Here is a 21,256-nt window from a genome sequence, read left to right on the forward strand (position 1 = left end):
ATTAAAGGGACAATTTCATTCAGGGCCATTTGTCATATTTTTCTAGCTGAAAATCTAGAAGAAAGGAGAAGATTCTGAGTCCAATTTTATGTTCTTAGTTTTTTCCATTTCCAAGCTTTCAGTAGTTGTAAAAATAATTTCCTTTTTCCTCTAGTGGGAATAAAACAAGTAAAAGATATTGAGAGGAGTGTATAATGGAAAAAGCAAAAATTAGGAAAATTTTAAAAGTCTTTTTTGCTAACTAAACTGAAAACTGTATTTCAAACTAAACTTAGGAAAAAATTTGATTTTAAATTTTTTTACTCTTTTAAAATTAATTTTTACTCTTTTGTTTTGAATTGTCACTCTGAAATGACAAAAATGTAAAAGTTGAAGCATATACGTTTGTGTCTTTTCCTAAAAATTTACAGGATTTTTTTTTCCCAGACATTTTAACTAACTTTAATTATTGTGATCTGTTACAATCATTTATTTGTAGACTCAGGTAGCAAATTACTTACTTACAACCATACTAATTTTTTACTGTATTGTTTTGGATTCTTTTTCCCCATTGTGCAGGTAGCAACTTCTCAGAAGTGCATCCAAAATAAACTAACGATGAATAGCGACAAACTGAATTGAAAACAGAAAGAACTTTTTGTTATTTCTTAACTATTCTTATCTTACCGATCAAAGTATTTGGATTGGAGGCAAAGATATTATACTTTATTTGCTGAACTATTTTCTCTTTATAGAAGCCTGGCAGTGTTTCTTCAGGCACTTCAGTCAAGCTATGAGACAGTGAGTTTATCCAGACTCCTCCAACAGGGAGTGAGGCATCACCTTGGAGGTGTTTCAGAACAGCAGCCCCAAGAGTAGAAATTCGTGGAGAAACTTCTCAGGACTCTTTTCATGCCGCTCAGGGGTGGCATCTTAATATCTGTGACTTAAGTTAGATACCAGGAGTGTTTTTTACTCCTTTTGGTCTCTACAGAGCAAGGTCTTCCTCAGGCAACACTGATAGCAATCTGCAGAAGAGAAAACTGAGGCACAAGGAGAAGCAACTCTGCATGGAAATGGCAGCTGAAAACCTGAACCAAATCTCTGAAATCCCATTCCAGTGCTCTCTCATTGAGCCACGCTGTGCTGTGGAGCAGGGAAATCTGCCTTGCCATGATTATTGTGTTTCCAACAAGTGGGAATAAAGGGCCGAGCTTGCTATTTGAACCTGTCAGTGGCTGCATGGCAGCATCAGAAGCATTAGAATGAATCTGCAGATTCTTATGTAAATTTTCATTAAAGTCAGGGGGAGTTTCAGGTCTGTTATTAAATGTTCAATTACACTCTGCAAGCAACAACAGAAGCTAATTGATAAAAATATGGTAGGAGACAATAGCTTTCAAGCAAAGGAGACCACTAAAATATGTTTGTGAAGAGAGCCTGGAATGATATGAATAATGAACAAATTTGTAAAAATCAAAGTCTGTTTGCAGGTGAATAATAAACAGAGGAAAGGGCAGAATTGGTTGAATGAATTATGCATTATGAATCATTTAACAAGCGCTGATATCTATAAAGATAATGGTTCTAATGTAAATAACAAGCCTTTAATATTTATGCAGTCTTAATAGTCTGGAGTCTGAAATGATAGGTAAAAATTAAACCATCTCCTCCGTGTTTTTAAGTGAAAAACAGATTTATCACAGCATCACAAACCCAAAGCAGTATTACTTCATGCTAGGTTTGATACACCTTTGCTCCACTTGGGACCCTTTCTGCCCTAATGCTGCAGTCTGGACAGAACCAACACCTCTAATTGACAGTAATGCCATGGAAGTAAAATCAGTGCCTTCTGATATTACAGAATATCCCTAGATATTACACAGCACTCAAACAGTGACAAAACTGGAGCTTTCACTTTCCTTTCTGCTTTGAGATAAGGATCTCTGCACCGACTTAGTGCAATCACAGCAGCCAGAGGAGAAGGGAAATGAAAAGCCCCTTCCCCTCCCCTCCAAGCACGGAGTTGTGCGTGTGGGAAAAGGGAGAGGCCGTGGAAAGCCCTCTGCAATCACAGCTGGGCTGTTAATTGCTTGGCCCTATGCACAGTCACACCTTGTCGCTCCTCTGCCCTAAGAAGGGGCCACCCAGCCCAGCAGTCCCAAGGCAAAGCACGAAGGTTTCTGTATTCACCCGTGTCATTCTCGTCTCACGGAAGTGCCCGTGTTTTAGCACAGGCAGGACACTGTCTAGGCACCCACAGATGACAGCAGTCCTGAAAGTCAGGGAGTGATTGTGGGACTGAGAAAGGATTGGGTTTCTCAACCCCCTTTTTAACAAATCGAGGTTACAGCAAAGGAAAAATCATTGGTTCACAAAAGCAAAAGCAGACAAATTCAGTGCCACACACCCAGCCACTGATCACAGCAGCAGAGGGTCCAGCTGTTGGGAAAAAACAGACTTTCCCAACAAATCTCTCTCTCTGTCAGAGCTAGTACCATATTCCTAAAGAGTTTTCACATGTACCTTGGGGAGACAAGGTTGCCTTGTCCATATTCTTTCTGTGTGGCCATGGATTTCTGCAAAACCTACTTACCTGGAGGTCTGATCTGATGCAATTCCCTGGCTTTTAATTCAGATGCAAAACTGGCACATACAAAGTGTGACACTATATTGAATTGCATAGAGCCTGCAAAATGCGTTGTGTTTTTTAAAAAAATAAATTAACTTGACCTGCAGGATATTGATATAGTGGCAACTACCCCTGCAGGATATAAAACTGGCACCAACTATAAGAGCTTCCATTAGGGTTGTAGGTTTCTAGTTCTAGTAATGACCATTTCATCTGAACATGTGGAAATAAAACCAAACCATAATAGGACTTAAAAAGCATTCAGTGCATATTTGTCCATAAACACATCATATAAATAAAAGCTCTTTAAAAAAAAAAGTGTCAAATGAATCAATGTGTATTCTATTACAGAATAATAATATCCCATACCACATGTGTTGCTGAAGCAAATAACTTTAGCTGGTATAATAGTATTTTCCATTTTGTGGTACAGCTTATATTTTGATCTGTTGATTAAGGACCTGCCCCTGAGGAAGTCAATGACAACAGTTCCCCAGGCTTTAAAGGAGAAGGAAAAATGTGTAAACGATTTGGCTGCAAATAAGGAAACAAATGTATTTTTCCCTCCTTTCTCCTAGCGTGAGTGAACACTGAATACAAAGCCAGCTGAAGACAGTGGAAAGATTTGCTCTTTGCTTCATCAGCTTTGGTTCTGGCCCTAAGAATGTATGTGTGAGATAAATTTTGGCACTACTGGAAACCCCACCTCATACCTCCCACCGTGAATATGTCATCTTTCTATGTGCTCATGCATGCCAAAGCTTTATCTCTTCTGAAATATTGCCCAGAATCAAGCTATGTTTACTTAAGTAATAGGGAGATTCACTTATATGCAATAATTTCTTCAATGGAGAGGCTGTCTTTCTGCAGTTCTACTTTGGACTTTGTTCCTAGTTTAGCTTCTGTTTTTCTAACTTGATGGTTTTATCCAGGTTTGACAACAGGGTTGGATTTTTGTTAGGTTGGTTTTTTTTGAAGTTACACACCTGGAATTAGCTATTTCTGCCAAGAATTACAGTGCACCTGGAAGTACTAAATCATTTTAATCTGTTTTTTAGTGGCTTTGCACAATGGAATTGCATCTCTTTAAATGTTTCTTACCTTTGACAAAACTAAATCGCAGCTCTGGACAGAGTATTTTATGAGTATGTAGATACTGATATCATGAGGTAGCTGTGCCCTACTAGTGTCTGCCTTTACTCATCCTAGAAGTAGTTAGCTGAGAACTACGTCTCAGGGTTTCTTTCCTCTGCGGTGGCTCTGCTTACCTACATAACATATGGAAATGTGAGCATACACTTACAGCAGATTGTTTGCTATGTTTACACCAGTTCTAACACTAATCCCCATTAATGTTTGATATTGCTCCCAAAGAGTTTAAATAGATGTCAGGCCTCAGATCCATTGCATACGCGTTAGGCATCATATAAACTTCAGATGGAAAGGTACTAAAATGCTGTAGGATGTCCTTTTTTTTAACATTACTTTTACTGACTGTATTACCCACATTGAGTGTATGCAAAGCCCTTCCACTTTCATGATTTCTGTCATCACATTTAAGAGTCCAATTTTCAAGAAAAACATAAGCCCGTTTCACATCCAGTGTCTTGCTTCTGCTCTCGGTTTCTTCCATTTATCAAACGTGTCTATGAGTGCAAAGTGAAAGAACAGCCAGATGCACGCAAACAAACATAAAACTTTCTTCCTCTTTGTTGAAGAATTTCAGACACAACCATACTAGCTGCGTTTTGCTGCAGAACAATAACCACCAGGGGCATGGCAAGGTTTGCCCCAGGCTCTGTAGCCCATCCAGCAGCAGCCTGGGTGCCCCAACTTGTTAGAATATATTTAACTGTTGTGCAGAGAGACATGGGCCCTTCTGCAAGGGCAAGTGGGAATAGCCTGAGAAGCACAGAAATGACAAGTGCCAGGCATATCCCCAGCTCAAGCTGCTCCTTTGCTCGGTATGAACTATGTCTACTCACTGAGATTTTATGCTTCAGTAGAAAGAAGTATTCATTCATTGCCCACCACGTCGAGCTGGTCAGGCCTCCTCCATGCCAGGTGCTCCCTTTTCCCAGTCATTTTAATTATTTTCCATGAGGCTGTTTCACAGGCTGATTGTTTTAAAAATTGCTGTCTCAGAGGCTGCAAAGCTTTCCTATCCAACAAACCTCCTCTGTCGGAGGTATTTGGGATGCAACCACTTTGCATTTAGAGGACTGTTTCTCAATTATAGGCTTATATAGTGCCCAGTTGAACAGGACCCTGACCTTAGCTGGAGCCTTTCTGAATCCCTTGTATTGTCATACAGGTGATAACAACAACATTCAGCTACAAAAGTCACCAGCACAAATGAGCAACACTGTGTGAGAGCGCTTGGGGACAGCGAACAGTCAAGAGCAGAAAGTGGTTATTGAGACAGGTTTGTAATTGAACAGAGTGGATCTGCTTCTTTAGGCTACAGACAACTAATTCTCACTCCAGCCAACCACAGAAAAGCTAAATAAAAGCTGTAGACATATCTCTTAAAATACAGTGTTGGTTAGTAACAAAAATAATTGGACTTCACAAGTTAGTGTGTTTCACAGTAGGGGATAATTTTGTGTTAAATGACTAAGCTGTGTCTCAACCTTTTCTGGGCTCATTATATCCTTTAAGTAGTTCAAGTTTCCAGATAACCAGCAGCAGAACCAGGTAAGCAGGCAAAATTAGTATGGCTGGGAAAATTTGTATCTGTCACACAGGTCTGGTTCCCACACACTCTGGTTACATCATTACTTAGTCTGTTAACTAGGAAACCAATTAGGCCAGAGAGCTACTGTCAGGTGACCAAAACACGAAAATGCACAAGAAACCCTACCCGAAAGATGGGATTTCAGCAGAGGCCCTCAGACAGCTGACTCCTCTTCTGCTGCACTGCAATTTTCGTATTTCGTTTCACCTTTGCTTTCAGGCTGAGCTCTGAGGTCCCACAGATTGATGGTTGAAGAAGCCTTGTTTCTCCCCCCAACAGGTGCACTGAGAAAATTGTTTCCTGCATCAAAAATTACACAAAATTATGTAATGATTTCTCTCATTCACTCTGGAAAATTTCCTTCTCCTTCACACCTTTTAATTTACAAGGTGAGAACAAGGCAGTAGGTGCAGAACTGAATGCTGCACTGCGGGTAACAGTAAGTTCATCTAAAAGGAAAATGGTGTGTAAGGCTGGGGCACAGTTAAAATTCAGGGCACAAACACCTTTAGCAACTATTGTTTGCTTTCTGCAAATGTTGCAGGTATTTCTTCCTGCACCAAGGAGACACAAAGGTTGCTGGGGTCACCCTCAGAAGAAAAGCATGCACAGGCAGAGGAGGCCAGCATGGGGCACTGGGAGGACAGGTGAAAGCCAGTTTCCTGTAAAGCATGCATAGGAATGGCATGAATGTATGAATAAATACACCTAATCTCTATGCTACATCACTGATCTGGCTAAAATACATCTTACAGGTCTATAATACTTTTTTTATATGCTTATGTTGTGGACACATACTCATTACATCTAAGTGTATATGTTTTGCATATGACAAATGATGCAGATATTTTCTAGGTTGCACACCTCTCTGGAATCACCTGAAGAGCTCACTGACTTGCTAAGTCCTTGCTCAAATCTACAGAAAACCTGCAAACAACTCCAATACCTTTGCTGTGGGCCAAGAGCACTAACAAGCCACATGCTCCTTCTCTAGATTCTCGTTCAGATTTGTTTTCTATTAGGACAATGAGAAAGAGGGAAAGAGTTGATTAAGCCTCACCTCAAAAGCCTCAAGAAGAGACTTCATGAACGAGGTGAGGGCAGGCTGAGGGCACGGGGGGCCCTCACCCTGTGGAGGATGATGCTCAGGTACCAGCACTGCTGCTGTTTGATGGTAGTAAAGTATCACTGGTTTAAAGAGTTCTCCCTCCAGTGTGGCCCCCTTCATTTCTGATGGCCTGTCATCTTTGGGGTGGTTTTTTTATTTTTTGTAGGAAAATAATCATCAGAGGAGGAAAACTAATCAGAAATACTTTCCTTCCCAATGATTTTGTTGAGCAGATGATTTGATCCCTGTGTAGAGAAGAGCAAAGCAGTCTCTGCCGGACGCCTGCCAGCTCGGGGAACCAGGCTCTCGCATGTTTTCCAGCACAAGCACCTCATTATTAATTCATGCTCCAGGTCCTCTGTACATGCTGTTACTAATATTATGTTTCAACAGAGTAATGAGCAACAGCAATAGACTAACTATCTTAATATATTTTAAATAATGTTTGAAATATTAAATTTGAGTTGGGATTTTTAATTAGAGCCTGAGCAGGGTATTGACAATCTTCCTACTGTTTTGCAGCCAGCAAGCAAATAAGATAGGGATTGTTCTGATCGGAACACTGAAAGCCAGTCTGATTTAGGGGATGGATCTGAAATACAACACCAAACTTTAAAGCATGAGGGAAGTTTGGCTCTGACCCACCCCTCAACTAATAAAGGACTTTTGATATGGGACTTTAGTAAAAGTAAATAGTTGTGAGACCAGCTCTTATAGATATGTTCTGTAACATCCTGTCAGTGAGATGCCCAGGGACAGTCTGACTCTCAAGGACTACTACCCTGTTATTAAATAAAGGGGATGTGGTGTAGGTGGGCATAGAGAAAAGGATTTGTTGTGGTATAAGTATAAATATATAGTATAAATTGTTACCATAAGGATATATGCAGTAGAAAAAAATTAGGGCAAACTGTGGGTCCAAAACCCTACAGGGCTTCAAAGCCCTTCCCACTGCTGTGCTCCAGACAAGAGCATAGGTCAGCATCTCTTCCTTGGTTGGATATGCACATATTAAAGGACTCATGTAAAATTTGAGCTGGGTAAAGAGCTAGAGCCATTTTTTCTGTGAGTGTGCTGTGCACACTTCTGAGTGTGCTCCCTTTGAGAGGCAATTTGCAATGAAGAATTTGCTGTTCTGGAACTCACTCCTCCCACTTGGTCTGTTGAAGTCTGAATACATTGACCTATGGGGCACATTGTGAAGCCTAACTATTTTCCCAGGATTTTTCTGAATGAATGACTTGAGTAGGTAGAGAGAAGAACGTTTCATTTGTACAGTACGTGGAGGCTTTTAATTAATAATGTTCCCATTTGAATGCCTATTGTATTTTTAAACGTGCTTTGTACATAGGCCTAGAGCATCGGATAACTGCAGGGGTTTTTTTCCAATTAAAACAAAAAAGAAATCCCACAACCATGTGACATTGCTGCCACATGTCTTTTTGTGATATCTTTATACAGTGTCTAGAACAGTAGCCCCTGATCTGGACCATGACTTCTGGGTGCCAGCACTACCCAAACTAAGCAGGTCTCAAGGAGATGAAGTTTCACACCAGTTGGAAAGTTTGACTCTGTTGATCATCACTGTAGGGTTGGGGATGTTCTACTGTCCATCAGTGACGTTAGAAGTGCCTTGTGTGTTTTTACCTTCTTCCTTTATGGATTTGGAGCTCTTTAGAGATTAGGTCTTTTCTTGGGTATATTGGGCATTTCCTACTTTTTTAACAAAAGAATCAGCCTAGTGAGTTGTCTCATAGCAGAGGGGGTTTGTTTGTTGAAAAGAAAGGTTTTAATAGGAAGTGAAATTGGTGCTGTTTGAGTTGGTTCCAGTTTGAGAAGGAATTTTTAAATGTATCTAGTTGTTGTGGTAAAAAACCTTTCTTTGTAAAAAGGTACTCAGTTTTGATACCACAAATTTGCAGTATTTTTTCGACTTTGTCCTTCTCCAAACACTCTGACATAACCTGAAGATAAACATTTTATTTTTTCATTGTAAAATGTCTCCAAATTAAAAAATTTCCTATGGCGATATTAATTTCACTGTTTGATCCAGCTGGTGGTCTGTGGGTCAAATATGACTCAGGGAAATGCCTTTATATGGTCAAATTCTTTCTCCCTCTGGGAGATGCAGACAGCTTTACTGTGGTATGTGCTTCCAAAGCATAGGAATACATCCTTCTGTGCCTGGTCACCACACCTGCCCTGGACACCTTCATGCAGAAGAGGTCACCTTCCACTGTGGGTTTGTGTGAGTGGAGCAGGCACAGGTCACTCAGCATCACCCCGTCAGTACAACCATATTGGCAACATTTTTCTCATTTCAGTTTGCTATTAATTTTTTTTTTTTTTTAATTTACACCTGGACCAGTGTCAAATATTTTGTGAAGACAGATGAGGGCGCTGCCACCAAACTGGAGTACTACTGCACAATTTATTGGGTTTAAGCTGTTTTCTTGATGAAGAAGCTGTTGTGCCAAGACAAGCATCCAACAGGCTTTTTCCACACACTGTCCTTGTTGTTTTAGTTCTCTCTCTGTTTTGCTGCTGTATTTTGAATTATAGGTGAAAACCACTATCCTTCCTGAAAGCCTTAAAAACCCCCTCCTGCCACCTCTGCTTTTTCATTCCTTTTCACTGAGTAGGCTGCCAAAATTGATTTTTGAGTATTTACTGCAACATGCCATGGGGCCTTCCCTCCCTGATCAGGCAAGTGCAGGGCAAAGGACCAGATGAACTCCAACCTGGATCCAGAAACTTAATGCAGAGCTCCTTTGAGAGACACCACGGACAACCACACTGTTTTTCTTCCTCTCTGAAAATGCTGTGAGAATCTTACAGTTAAATCAGGTGTTGTACAAGCTTCCATGTACAGCTCTGTCAGTGCACCACAACCCTGACCTGCACTACTCTTGTGTTTCTATGCCCCTCAGGAAAGACAGCATGGTTTGTACTGAACTGTGAGAAGAGCTCAAATTTGTACAAATTCTGCCTTTACATGAGGATACACAAAGGTCAGTCACAAGGTGAGGGTTGGATTTAGCTTTAAGCCAAGAAAAAAAATAGACTTTACAGAAGAAAAGACGAGATGCATCATTCCACAGAATAACTAATCTATTGCAGGTACCATGACCAGCATCTTATTCTATTTCCTTATTTTAATTTACATGATGCATGTTCTGCAGAATTAAAGAATTAACTTTCCATTGCTTTTGCAGTCTGTGGAATCCTAAAAATATTTTGACTGGAAAAAAATAATACTTTGCAACATGAGTGATGGCAAGTCCAAACACATATATAAGAGGAATAAACAGTTTCAGCTCTAAAAGCCCTTCCTGTATATAAAATGAGTTAAAAAAACTGACTCACAACAAACTGCTCTCAGGTAATTAATATTTACATCCAAAGGAATGAGGTACAATCACATATTTAAAGTATCCAACACTTCATATAGTTGTATAGTTGTATAGTTGTTCAGCTGTGCTTGCTGGTGCTGGCAATGAGATGCCACCAAGCAAAAGAATAGTTTATTGCAATTTTCTTTCTCTGAAGGATTCCTCTTGCTAAACACTTATCTGAATACATGCTGGGGGGAGAATGTTATGACTGAATTATTCAATCTATTTTTCAGTTAGAAGTTTGTACACAAAGTCTAAGAAATGTGATGGGCAATCCCTGCTCTTCCTATGTTGAGTGTGAGGAGGTCTGGGATACAGCCAGGAAAGAACAGAAGGAATTACTGACTCCCGAGTCCACAGCAGACAACACCATGTAGAGTCCCCTCTTCAAAGTAAGCCACACAGGTAGTGATAATGTGACAGACACCTATCTCCTAACAGTAGAAAAATAAAGTGATAATGTTGGGAAATGTTTACAGTGGCTTACCATGGGTGTTCATAACAGCCAAAAGCAGATCGTTATCCACCAGCTAAGCTGGACTGTAGTTTTAGTGTTCCGAGGTCCATAGTACCCATGGATATTTAGATATCAACTGTGGCTTGCTATGTCCACTTCCATCTCATCTGGCTGTGAGGTGGCAAGATCTGTATCACATTGCTATGAGCTGCACAAATGCTGCTTCCAGATTCAGCTGCTGCAAAACATTTTACATGAGTCGGAACAAAGAGATTCCAGCTGGTCCAGGCTGAAGCAACATGTTTGCTTCCTTCTCCCTTTCATCTCTAAGCTCATTCATGCTGAGAGCGGATATAATTGCTCTCTATAAATACATTCAGGTTAGGCACTAAAGCGAGAGAAAAGATACTTAAGCAAATGGACAATGATGACACAAGAACAAATGATTACTAATGAGCAATGAATAAATTCAACCCGTAAATTAAAGTTTCTGATTTTCAGAAGGCTGAAGTTCTGAAACACCTTTCCACTAAAACTAGGTAGAAAAAAAGAATAGTTTTTTTCTTGGTGAAGCTTAGTAAATGTATAGACTGTGAGATACCGTTGCTTACAGCAGCAGAGGAATGGACTTGGTAATCTAGCAGATCCCTTCCATTCCTGTGCAAATAGTAAACACAAAATATGCCTGGAGTTATGTTAGTCTTCTGTTTTACTTTTATTCCAGGCCCTTTGGAATCTGACTTTTTTAAAGTTTAACCAAAGTTGCTCTTGCAAAATGTCTTACAGGCTCTTGTTAACAACAACACCTAATAATTTTTCTATCAGGTTTGTCAGATATCTACTACTTGAGCATGAGCAACCTGATGGCTTATCTTCCACAACTTCGGTGACTGTCTATGAAGGACTTTCTTCATGTACTTTTTTTCTGCTCTAGAGACTCTGCAAGTTCTGCTGTGATTCTTTTCTCAAGTCTCTACACCTGACCTGAAAATGTACCCCTTCACAGATAAATCACAGACAACATTCTATTCCATCCATCCATCCATCCATCCATCCATCCATCCTCCATCCATCCATCCATCCATCCATCATGTTGCTGCAAGAAACATTTTCTTAGCCAATTGTCTGACCACATCACCCTTTAGAGGTCCATCAGCTGTATTTCCTTTTTTTATCATCTGACACAGGATTTTGCCTTTACTCACAAACTCATTTTACCCACCTACAGCATCATGTTAAGCCCCTAGATATGAGCTCCCCCTTGCAATCCACCCATGCAGTGACCCCTTACCCCCACCTACTTCATTGATTTTCAGTTCTGTTTGTGTTCTGTTCCAGCCACCATCTCTGGGAGCAGCTCTCTGGTAACATCAAATAACCTCATTATCCTTATTCCAAATGCTGATGTAAACTCTTCTTTCACAATGCCTGCACAAAATTGGACCACAATTTGTAAGTTATGTTTCTATGATTTTTGCTTATTACTGTGATCAATAGGGTTCAACTGTTTCTTTGTACCTCCTCCTACCTTGTGCCATACATACTTTGTAAATGGTCCAGGGCAATGGCTGGCCTCTTAATCTGTGTTTATACAGGAGTTAGTTCAGTGGTATTCTGGCTCTTGACAAAGTCCTATGCTGATGTTCAGCTGTAACAACAGAAAAAATAACACTGTTATATCAGAAACACTGTTCATTCTTTTGTTCGAGCTGTCATTCCCTGTCCAACAGTGAATACTGTTCAGGTGCTTCTGGTCTTTATTTTTTATACTGGCCCTCTGGGACTCCTTCTGCTTTGCTGACATTCCTTATAATGATTTTTTTCTCTGGAAGAACAGAACTATCAATATATTGGATTAAGAACTAGGATATTTTTAGTGAGAAGACCATGGAGGTAAGTTCAGGTCATTCGAAGAGCAAACTGAGCATCTGGCTGTTTGTAGGGATAGTAAAATAGAAAGGAAACCTGTGGAGCTGTGGTCTGTTCCCAGGTCTGTTATGGCTACTTTACTGGTGAGGTTAAAATATTTCACACTTTTGGGAGTTCACTTCAATTTGTGTTTTGATTGACTTCCAGAATTCAACTAAAAGCTTCCAAGGGAAGGGACAGTAACGTAATGTTTTGAACTCCCCAGCACAAACACTTATAAGTGCTGCTGTGACCTCCTGCACCACCATCTTTGTTACAACTCAGCTAACACAATTAGACCCTAAAGAGTGGCCAGTCAAAAACTCCCTCTTTCTAAGGGGGAAACTGTGCCTTCATTTTGGAAAGAGAGATATATCACAGAGCTGGAAGTGGCAGCTCCCATGGAGATGGTGGGAAAGGGCAGGCAGCAGTCAGCAAGGCATTAGAGGGGACAGAAAGGATTTTCTGCAGCCTGGACAGAACTAACTGCAACCAAAAGTCCCCAAGTCAACTCTTACCAGGTATGGAAGCAAGGACCTGCCTGCCAGGATTTCGTAGGCAGGGATACTGCTGCACATGACTCATTTTGATTTTAGTTCTTACCTAGCAACTTTGTGTTTCCTCTCCTCAAAAGATTACGCTTCTTGTTTGTGCTCTACACAACCTGGCTTTGTGAGTTTAAAGCCTGACAGACTTCTCTGGGGAGCTCAGTATAGGAAAAGGTCTAGAAGGCAGCTCCATCTCAAAGCTCTGGTCAAACCAGTCATGTCACACCTCCACAGTTACAAAAATCCTTAATTTAACACTTTTCTTCCTTTCCATATGGCGTTGTAAGAAGGAAGAAGTGGAAAATATATTAAATATACCAAAGTATTGGTCTTGGTAATACTGTACCCCACATACCAAAAGCACTTTAGTGCCGTAATGACTACATTTACAGAGAATAAGTTCAATGAGAAAATGCAGGCACGTGCCAACCAATTCAACACAAGAGGTTTCAAGTCTGCCAACAGGGTGCAGAGACTCCTCCTGAGCTCTTTTCCTTCCCCACGATAGCCCTTAGGTAAATGTTTGCAGGAAATTCAAATACTCATGAGCTGGCGGAGTTGCTGCTTCCCCAGCCCTAACAAACGTAAACACTTCTGTTTCAGCACATCTGCCATTGCAATACCTACAGCTTTTCCAGAACCAAAGGATTAACTTTATTGTGCATTTGCTCTGCAGATCTGGTAACACAATATTGTACTTCTAAGAGGACAGATTACTCACAAGTTTCTGAATGCTACATCTTTAGAAACTCACTCTACTTAAAGATAAGTGTTGAATCTTGCAATCCCAGAAACATCCAGCTGATGTAAAAACCAGTTATACCAATGGCCAGATGGATGCTATTTTTCCTCAGGTTATTTGGATGTTCCAAAGTAATGGTTCTGTTATTATTTTTTGCACTTTAATATTAAACAGATGCAGCTTGTTTGCAAAGACTGCTATGAACCATTTTTTTTCCTTAGATTTATAAAATAAAACAAAAAAAGATGTAAGGAGTTAGAAGGGGTTTTTGGTATTACTTTATCATAAAAGGGAAAGAGAGACATTACATCAATACAGATAATTACATGGGATTTATACAATATATGTATTAAAGAGCATTTTATGAACCTGTACAGAGAGCTTCATTCAACATTTCTAGAAACCAGGTGTAATGCCACAGACATTTATTTTGGATAAGGATAGGCTCAAATCTAGACAAGTCATAATTACGTATGTGTGTCTGTGTGTGCAGCTGAGCACATCAGACACACTTTAGTAAATACTGAGAAACTTACAGAAGAGTTTTCCTGGAGAGTAAGGTATCATCTTATCTTCTGGGTTGTTTTTCAGGATGGCCATCATCCTGTCCCAGTCTAGGGACTAATCATGGAAAGTGCTGATATCTCCCAATTTCCACCTGACCCCATGACAGCTGAGAGCTCTGCCCTGCTGTACTAGTACTAACAAGAGACCAAAAATAAACATGCTTTTATATCAAAGGAAGCAAAATGTGATTGACAACCCTCAGAGCAATTTGCCTGCTAATCAGTTGGGAAGTTTCTCCCATAATCCTGGTCTCCCCACTTAGTTGACCTCTTCTGTGGAGTGTTTCGCCCTTTGACCTAAAGGGAATCTGAGCCTCCAAGTGACTCTCTTTAACCAAAATCTGTACTGTACATGACTGATTTATTTACACAGATGGGAAGCAGTCTAATTGCAAAACCTTGGAGATAAACTGTCTCCCTAAAGCAGATGCACAGTGAGGATGTCCACTTGGCTGAAGGCATTCCTTTCCTCACAACCAAGGGAAATTGGCCAAACTGACGAGCTATTTAAGTGTTTTGTAAATAGGCATCCTTGAAATGTGGAATATTTAATCACAAGGAGTATTGCTACTGCTGCTATTTATTTCACTTTGTCTCCAGTTACTTTATTTTACTAGAATATGAGGATCTCTTCTCAATCAGATTATAAAGCACCCTGCATTTTAAAACCTTAAGTTCAGAGAGCAATAATTTTTTTTAAACATTCATTTTGTCTGATAATTGCTATGCTGAGTTCCCATTCAAAAGCAATATTATTATTATTGTTAAAATTCAAACATTAAGATTTCAAACACTATGGAGTGTTAACCTTAGTTTTAACCTTAGTTTTAACAAGTACTCTGCAGCCAACATGGAAGGGATCCTTTCCATTCTAGTGTGGAAATAATCTTAACTGAGGAATTAGCACTTTGTCTTGCTGTGAAGGAAACTGAGTTTAATTGACTGAGTTCTGAGAGTTTAAAAATCCAACCTCTGAGCCTGCTGGGTACACAAATGAAATGGACTTTAGGGTCCATGTTACCAACATGTCGAATATCCTCCCTTCCCAGGGGCTTTAACAGGACTGAAGCTGCTGAGTAGTTCTCAGAAGTTTGCTCTGCATTGCAGAATTGTGTCCACAAGATCCATGGATTGTATGTGTGGGTAAAGCTTACTTTGCCATGCCATCACTGACTAGTCCTAACAGTGGTTGGCCTGAACTTCAAAGTCTTAGAATAAAAGGATGTTCTGCATTCAGGTGATGCCATGTGACTTTTAGAACAGTACCATAACACAGTCCCTTGCTGCTTTTACTGAAATTTGTTTGTCAGCTCTCTCTCCTGCCCTGACAAAATACTTCCCTGAAAACCTAATTTACCATTGAAGCAAAAGATCCACAGTTCTGGGTGCAGACACTTCACTGACTCAGTAGGGATTAACAGTCAAACATCCTTTTAAAAGAACTGAAGATACAGTCAAGCTGAGTGGTCCAGATCTGAGGTTTTCTAGACCAACCTCAATATTAACACCTCTATAATGAGCATGTAGACATTTCATAATCTGCATCTGTGTGACCAATACGTAATTTGGTTGGACAGGAGTTTGCCTGAAGCAGTATGGAAAAAACCCCAATAGTATATATATACAAAATAGAAACTAGTCAAGATGACTCTGAGTTTCGTGATTGCCCAATGGCATGGCTGTGGGCAGGGGACCAAAACAGGCTCTGTGGATAATCAGCACTGTCACCCTGGAATTACTATACACTGTGTTACTGTCTGAAAAATGATGCCCTCCTGTCCTGCCAGGGGGACACTGAATATACCTGCTTTGTTCACTGCAAGGATGAACGTGGTAAAGATTACCCAGCTTGTACAATATGGGAGACTTGGGTTGGGGTACAATTCCTGCCCTATCAGGGACATCAGCTGTAAACTTAAATAACCAACAGCCAGGAGCTGAGGAAGGCAACAACACAGACAGGGGTGACATTTGGGGATGTGTTCATCGTGTGAGCATCAACCCCTAAAGTCAAGAGCACGATTGTGTTGCTGCCTGCTGGACCCTTGTTCCCCATGAATTCAGGGGAGAGGATTTATATTTGCTGCATCAGAATGGACCAGTCAACGCAGGATAAGTGCACTCTCAACTTCAAAGGGTATTTAAAGTTAAGATCAAGCCAGGCCATCTGCCAGGTACCATGACAAAACCTCTTCACCAACTGTGAGGGAGCCAAGGTTCTGTACATTTCCACAGCAGAAACCTCCAAGAGACCTCCAAGAGGTCTCCTCAAGTTAGGTAGATAATGCAAAAGATAACTGTTACAGACTTTGATGAAGTGGGCACTATGGATACTGAAGAGAGAGTTCCAAGTTGCTAAAAGCTGCCAAGCACTTCCTTTTATGTCGATGTTCCATTACCTTGCATTTTTCCTATGGCTATATTTGGCAGCGCTTTTTCTCTGGACTAGTCATCCTCTCCCTTTGGCAAAATTATTATTTAGGACTACAGACCCAGTTCTGCATTAATATTTCACCTCTGGATATAATGATCACACTAATAAATATCTTCTATTCCAATAACATTTATCCACAATTAAGATGGAAACCTAACATGCCCAGCTGTGAGCACAGTGACTTACCATTAGTTTTACAGAAGTACCTGATAGAGATCTGAATCTATTTTGCACAATCTGGGTTTTTTCTTCTGGGAGAAAAAAATTTCAAGATCAACCTCTGTGCCAAAAAATGGGGACAATGAAAAGAGATGTGAGCATTGAATTTTCTGGCCCTGCATTTGGGAAAGTGCTCTAAGAATTACAATAAATAAATATATTATAAATAAATTATAATAAACTCCTGTTGAAAAAAAAAACAAACACACACACAAAAACCAAACCTGTTCATCTGATTCATAGTTTGTATGATTAAAAACCATTTTTTCCCCACTATCTTGAACTCCACATTTGGACTAAGGTAGTGGGGTTTTCCATGACACAACAAAATAAGTAAAATCTGTAGTGACAAACAACAGCAAAGAGAGCCTCCACAGAGTTCTTACAGAAGCAGAATAAAATTCAAAACTGCTTCAGAGAAATACAAATACTGCAACAGACAAAGCTTTATGCTGGCTTGAAGGCTCTACCTGCTGAAAAGCAGCTGCTTTAGGTACTTCTGTGGCCTCTTTACCGTATCATCTTAAAACCTCACACCTTCTAAATGATCACATTCTCAGAGAGACACTATTTATCTCAATTTTGCACAAGAGGAGTTGAAGCAAATGCAAAGTTTAAAGGCTTTTTCACCAAGGTGTTTAGGTACTTACATCCTGATTGCTTTCAAAGGAAAGGTAGGAGCCTGAGTACCTTCAGATTTTCCAGGTCTGTGTGGCTCTCTAAAGGCCACAAGGAAATTATGCAGCAGACGAGAAGAATTTCAGCAGAGAATTTTATCCAAATTTATTTTTAACTCTGTTCTTCCAACTACTGGTAATACCCAATCAACTAGATCACCTTCCTTGTGTTTCACATCCTCCTTATTTCCTAACCCTGCCCTACCTCTCTACGCAGGTACAAATACACAGTGGAACCTTAGCAGAACTTCACTTTATACCTCTTTGCAAGTTACAGACACCTGTCACATCAATGCTGCCACACACATTGGGGTTTTATAAAAGAGTTCAACATAAATTGTTGAGACTATTTGTAGTTTTCATATTAACCAAAGGGCTTGTTGACACAGCAGTTGGTAAGGACACAGGGCACAGTGAACTGCATTAGAGAGAGTAGTTGCCACCTATAATACTTTAAAGGGTTTAAATTGAGACACAAATTTCCACTAATTTCTGTGTCATGATATCACTTGGGAGGAAAGCCCACAGAGTACTTTTCCATCATCTCCAACTCAGTGTTGAATCTATTTGTATTCCACAGTGTTTTCTGTTTTCGTTCTGTATAATATGTAAAATAAAGATATTTATACAGCCAACATTTAAATTATTGTACTAACTACTGTAACAGTAAAACTAGTATGTGTAATAATGGTAAGTTGAATGAATGTACAGTTTGCATACAGTGTTTTAATTCCATAATCTCGCAAGCCTTAGCTTTTGGATGGACAAGGAGACAGATTACTTATAGTAACAGTCTTTATGCCTTTTTTATATGCTGTTCTACTAAGTTTGCCAGAAGAATACTGAATTCAAAAGGCTTATTCTTCTTTCTTATTTCTGTTGGTCGTCCTAGGAGGAGACCATAAATTTCCAGGCACCTGTAGACCCCAGGATAAAAGCTATTAACTTACATGCTTAAAATTAAGCAGTGTTTTTGTTGAATCAGCAAATACAGGCTTACATTAGTTATTTGATGAAATTAATATTAATTTTTTTAATAACTTCTTTGATGAGCGTAAATTGGTTGTAATTGTAAACTTGGCTCTATTTCACTTTAGTACTTTTTGCTTGGGTAATGTCTGCTTTGAGATTATTTTCATTTTACCACCCCAGTAATGTGCACTAATCATGTTTTATCTTGTTGTAAGTAAATAGCTGGGATATTGCACAGAACTGTTTGATCAGTATGGCGTGATTTAAGAGAATGGTTATGCCTCTATTTATCTCATAATCCTGCTTAACATCTGTATGAATCATTATAGTAAGGTGCGTGTTAATAACAGCTCCACATATACATTTATATGCACAAAAGCTAAAATGTTAGTAGCCTTTTATTTCAGTAGATTTAAAGGGTCATTGTCCTTTTCCATTGAACCAAAATACTGACAATATTTCACTTATCATTTGTGTTTCCTCCTTCCATCCACTTGTGTCTTGCTTCATGAGTGATATCACCCTATGCCACGTGGTTTGAAAATCGTGAGCCTTCAGGTCTTTGAACCCTCATGTGATAGAAAGGCCACGTTTGTAAGCTTCCTTCTGACAATATCCCTAAGGAAAGCTCTTGGGGACTTGGAAGACATTTTGAAAACAAACAACACCAATCCCATTTCAAATCTCATGAGGTCACAGACCAAGCTGGCTCTTTGCACACCTGATGTATGCATGGACTGTGGACCACTGGGTTTCCTGCACACTAACCATGTCCCCTTCAAAGCTGGGGGGCACTGGGGAAGGGAGATGGCCATGTCTTAGGAGAACATTGCAGAAATCCATCCAAATGGGTCTCTGCGATCTTTTCTTTCCATTTCCCTATCTTTGTTCTTCCACAGATTCCACAGGAAAAAAAAATTAGCCCCATGTTGATGTATCTGTTCCTTCCTTATGGCTCAACAGGATGCAAACAATTTATTTTGCAGCAGGCCAGTCAGAATTTGGTTTGTCAGGCTTTGTATGGAAAGAGGCACTAAACACACATGATTTCTTCCTTCCTCTCTGCTGTGTCAGGGGCTACAGACTGAAAGGTAGCAATACTGTGTCTTCACTTGATGCCAGTTTTTATGGCCTCTTTTCTGGCTTTTTGCCACAACAGATTGCATAGATTGGCACTTCTCAGCAGACCACACAGGAGTTACACACTGTTACACAACCCTGCTGCTCCACAGTGTAAACACCTCTCTCCAGCATTTCAGTCACCATCTCACTTTCTTTGTATTTGGCTTGACTTGTGCTAATCTTGAGTTTGAAAGCTTTCAAGAATTAGTTGCAACCTTGAATAAGAAGGGTCAAAAAGGAGAGGGAGAGTCATGGCTAAAAAAGAAGGGGTGCATACTGTAGGCATATCTAATATGAACATGATGTAAACACACAAGTACCTCATTTTTGAACTGTCTGCTTGCCCACAAGAAGCTCACCTCAACAGTCCTGCACAGAAAATAATAGGTGTCCCTCACATTATTTCAAATCAAGAGCCACAAGACAGGGTAACAGGAAAATGCAGGAAAATAAGTCCTGGAGTGCCCTGCTTGGACAAGACATGCTGTCCACCACAGTATTGTCTCTGCAATGACTTGGATGGGTCCTCTGAAAGCCAGAATTTCACTCCTGAAACTCATTTAGTAACATGCCTGGTGCATCTCCCACCCTGAGCTGGGTACAGACCTGAGGTCATGTTTTTAAAGATCTCAGTCCCTAGTTAAGTCCATAAAGATATGTTTCAGACCAAAATCGTCACAATAGAAGTTAAAGGAATTTAATCTATTGATTTATGTGGGACAGGATTTTATATTCTATAATTTATTGCAGAGGAACTCTATCAAACCCCTATGGCATTCGACCTGCCCACTGGAGTTTACTTTGCAACACAACAGAGAGTGAAATTTTTTCTAGTCACAGTAAAAGACACATATTTCATACCAATTATATTAGTTTAATTCTCTTACCTACTTACCAAATCTGAAATATTTCACAACAGGTCAGGGAAAGCTATTCAACTTCTCTTGTATTTCTATTTCTGAAAATAAAAAAACCGGGGAAGTTCAGACTTTCAATAATTACTCCTGTATATAAAATACATATAAAATGCTGTTTTAAGATGAAGTTCGCTGCTGTTCCATGAACACATATAATAAGCACATAAATTGGGATCCACTCCTAATTTCCAGATGTTTTAAAAAAGATATCAAGCTGTGCAACAGATTACAAAGAGTTTCTCTTTCAGAACTGAAGGACAATATTTTCAAGCTTTTGAAAACATCTTACATTAATTGATCCAGCCCCTAGGTTATGTACAAGCCACATTTTCACAACAAACATTACTGTAAAAATGGTACCACTAAATGTAGTTTCACTGCAGTTTGGATTTTACCTACATGAAGCTGTCTAGAAAGGTCACTTTATATCCATGAAAATGGATGATATCTACACCCTGTAATGCAGTGAGGTCATTCCTGAACAGCATTCCTTATCTGCTTTTCCAGAGAAACACCCAAGATACTGATCAGATTTCTCAAATTTTAAAGTGCACCTTCCTCAGTTCCTTTATTATTTTCAAATCAGCTCAACTGAACACAGCATTTTTTCTTCTGTTTGATGATGCACTAAGACGAAAGCATCATACACCTGTCCTCAATCACATTAGGAATACTGCTATTTTCTGACTGTGATTAATTTTAATAGAATTATTTATGAATTTAAGTAGAATCTTTTGAATAAATTTAGTTTAAAAAATATTTTTTTCTGCTTAATCAAGACACTATTTATAATGAAGTGAACCAAATAAGAACCAAATTATTTTCTCAGGTGTGTGTACAGCA

At 39.6% G+C, this 21,256-nt stretch overlaps 1 long non-coding RNA gene across 2 annotated transcripts in view; it reads right to left on the reverse strand.

Moving 5' to 3' along the window:
- The window catches only part of LOC126636410 (uncharacterized), a 91,453-nt gene extending 70,994 nt beyond the window's left edge, over positions 1-20,459 (reverse strand). For both annotated transcript variants that reach the window (XR_007627961.1, XR_007627960.1), the window contains exons 1-5: positions 20,392-20,459; positions 11,853-11,956; positions 11,610-11,736; positions 10,339-10,546; positions 5,475-5,648 (exon numbers count right to left, since the gene is read on the reverse strand). This is a non-coding gene — a long non-coding RNA (uncharacterized LOC126636410). The remainder of the gene's footprint in view (positions 1-5,474; positions 5,649-10,338; positions 10,547-11,609; positions 11,737-11,852; positions 11,957-20,391) is intronic.
- Positions 20,460-21,256: the final 797 nt, after the last annotated feature.

The sequence above is a fragment of the Myiozetetes cayanensis genome, unplaced genomic scaffold, assembly GCF_022539395.1.
Source record: "Myiozetetes cayanensis isolate MyiCay16 unplaced genomic scaffold, myiCay2020 scf13, whole genome shotgun sequence".
Taxonomy (NCBI): domain Eukaryota; kingdom Metazoa; phylum Chordata; class Aves; order Passeriformes; family Tyrannidae; genus Myiozetetes; species Myiozetetes cayanensis.